The sequence below is a fragment of the Octopus bimaculoides genome, chromosome 19 (genome assembly GCF_001194135.2).
Source record: "Octopus bimaculoides isolate UCB-OBI-ISO-001 chromosome 19, ASM119413v2, whole genome shotgun sequence".
In the NCBI taxonomy this organism is placed as follows: Eukaryota; Metazoa; Mollusca; class Cephalopoda; order Octopoda; family Octopodidae; genus Octopus; species Octopus bimaculoides.
This window is the reverse complement of record NC_068999.1, coordinates 46,657,561-46,661,091: the sequence shown is the minus strand read 5'-3', so window position 1 is coordinate 46,661,091 and position 3,531 is coordinate 46,657,561.

The following is a 3,531-nucleotide window of genomic DNA, read 5'->3' as shown; positions in this document are numbered from 1 at the left end:
ATATATATTTGTTCCCCCACCTCCACTACCATACCTCGATGATGCTTTAGTGATTGCTTCTCCGAGAATGGATCATTTGAATGCCTAATATATTTAGACTTCAGCGTAGTTGGTAACATCTGAAATTGTACGTATATTACGATGGATTTTAAAGTGTAAATAGATCAGTCAACTTGATATTTTTATCTAGAATCAATACAAGAAGCAGCGACCGTGACTTTTATGAGTTACAAGATAAGTACGGTGAGAAGGAGCGTTCATGAAATACCTATTGGTCGATATTGAGAACAGACGAGACGAAAATTTATTCGTTCCTTTTATATTGATCATGTCGTAGAATCCGGCTGATTGATTGTGTCAGGAATTAATGCCTCTATATCTAATAAAGTCACTATTTTAAAATATGTGTAAACCATGAAATAGAACCCTCTCCCCCTCCCTCTCGTTCTCTCTCTCTATCTATCTGTCTATCTCTCTATCTATCTCTGTTTATCTATCTATCTATGTTTAATCTATCTATCTATCTATCTATCTATCTATCTATCTATCTATCTATCTATCTATCTATCTATCTATCTATCTATCTCTCACTCACTCTCTCTGTAACTTCTGTAGGTGCAATATATGGTGGACTGAAAGACGTGGACTGAAAGACGTGGACTGAAAGAAGCCTGTCGTACATATATATACCCATATACAAATATATATGTATATATGTACGACGGGCTTCTTTCAGTTTCCACCAAATTTCCTCGCAAGGCACCACTGGTCGGCTCGGAGCTAGAACAGAAGACACTTGCCTAAGGTCACGTCCAGTGGTGATACTTCAGCAAATGAAAAAGCGTTCGATCATCTAAGAGAGTAAAGATAATCTTGTGATAAAAAACCGCAAATCTTGTAAATACAGCCACCCAAGGTTTCCTGATCGAAATAATAATTCATTCCGCCATTTATCAAGCTGAAAACAAGACTGTCTTTAGAGCAGATTATGTTTAAACAAGAAACGCTTGTAAAGTAGAAGACAAGAAGAAGACAAAAGGGACGTTAAATATTGTTATTGTCTTTGTTGAATAAAATTTGTTGAAAAAAAAAAGCCGCAATAATTATGCACCAACCCAATAACTTGCTATCCGTTACGAAGTCTTTCGGCCAAGCAGAGCAACCAAAATCTTCCTCAAAACACACCCTACTAAATAAAAATTTTAAAATCCCGTTAGACATAATTTTCCGTTGTAAGTCATCTCTTTATTTGTCTAGGACTAAATCGTCCAAGAATTTCCTCTTTTTTTTCTATTAAGAAGGCAGAATGTGATTTGAGCGAGATTTTACTGCTATTTTTAGCAAGTTGTGTGACTGCCTAGAGTTGCACTCATTGGCGCAGTGTTCGTTAACGATGAAGTATTTGTTTACAAGTGAAGACGCCTGGCTTAGTGGTTACGTTGTTAGGCTCACGATCGTAAGGTCGTGAGTTCAATTCCCGGGGACGCGTTGTGTCCTTGAGCAAGACACTTTATTTCACGTTGCTCCAGTCCACTCAACTGGCAAAAGTGAGTTGTACTTGTATTTCAAAGGGCCAGCCTTGACGCACTCTGCGTCACACTGAATCTCCTTGAGAACTACGTTAAGGGTACGCGTGTCTGCGGAGTACTCAGCCACTCGCACGTTAATTTCGTGAGCAGGTTGTTCCGACGATCGAATCGACTGAAACACTCGTCGTCGTGACCGACGGAATCCCAGCCATTTGTAACCAAGAGGGAAATGTTTTTTTAACTCATAACAATTTGTTTCTAGTAATACAACTTAATAAACAAAACCAGCTAATTTTGGTCTTAGAAAGAAATAAGTCTGAAAATGAAATGTCGCTATCGCTTCAATGATAACGGGGCACTTTACAATATGTGTGCCGCGGAAGATTAGTGGTGGAGGGTGGGGTGGGGGTTACTGAGATGCTCAGCATTGAGAATTCCATTAATTCATAAGTGTGTCAACAACAACAACAACAACAACGGGAACCCGCTTATCAGTACCAGTAGACGCCAATGGCCAAAACGGATCGCAGATATTCTTGGTCACGATATGTTCTTACACACCCACGGATGAATTAACAACAGATTAAGGAGTTGAACAGTAATAACGGTGATAATAATAATAATAATAATAATAATAATAATAATAATAATAATAATAATAATAATAATAATAATAATAAATAATAATAATAATAATGATGATAATAATAAATAGTAATAATAATAATGATGATGATGATGATGATAATAATAATAAGTGAAATAATAAAAAAGAAAGAAGAAGAACAACAACAACAACAACAGTAACAACAACAGCAGCAGCAGCAGTAGCAGTTGCAGCAACAGAAGCAACAACAACAATGACAATAAAAATAGGAATTATGATATAAAAAGAAAACAAGCTAAAAATAGAAAGGAATTAAGAGTCCTCTACACGTGCAGCAGCAGCAGTAGTAGTAGTAGTAGTAGTAGTAGTAGTAGTAGTAGTAGTAAAGGAGGGGGTTGTCGTAGATGTTCTAGTAGTAGTAAAGATGGTAGTGGTGGTGGTGGTGATAGTAGTAGTAGTAGTAGTAGTAGTAGTAGTAGTAGTAGTAGTAGTAGTAGTAGTATCGAGATCGGATTAGCATCTTTTCTGTTGGCTGTAACAGCGAAACTAAAAGAATATTCCAGAATATTCCGCAGACACTGTTGGAGAGAAGCAGATCAATGTTGGGAAAGGAACGAACTAATCGGATTTCTTTAAACACAACACTATGCAACCACCATTATAGATAAGAATGGCGGATTACTTCACCTGATATTTTACGCTGCTTTAATATCAGCTCCTTGCCTTGCCCAACAACAAACGACATTTACGTTTTACGTACAAGTACGAGTACACCGACCACGTTAAAACCACGCGTACTTACAGGCATACGTTGTGCGTGTGAGTGTGTGCGTGTGTGTGTGTGTGTGTGTGTGTGTGTGTGTGTGTGTTTGTGTGTGTGTGTGTGTGTGTGTATACATTCACAAGCACGCTTGCATACATACATGTATATCAGTATAATAATAAATATACATGTGTGTATGTATGTATGTATAGACAGAGAGACAGTCAGATAGATAGATAGATAGATAGATAGATAGATAGATAGATAGATAGATAGATAGATAGATAGATAGATAGATAGACAGACTGACAGACCGACAGATAGATACATACATACATACATACATAGACAGACAGAAATATAGATAGATTAGACAGACAGACAGATAGGTAGATAGATAGACAAACAAATAGATAGATAGAGAGAGAGAGAGAGAGAAAGAGAGAGATAAAAAGAAAGAGAGAGAGAGCTAGATAAACAGACAGACAGACAGACAGATAGATACATAGATAGATAGACAATGTGTGCGTGTATTGTTTTTATTGGGAGTTTGTAAGAATATGTATATAAGCGTATGTGTGCATCTTTATATATATATATATATGTATATATATATATATATATATATATAT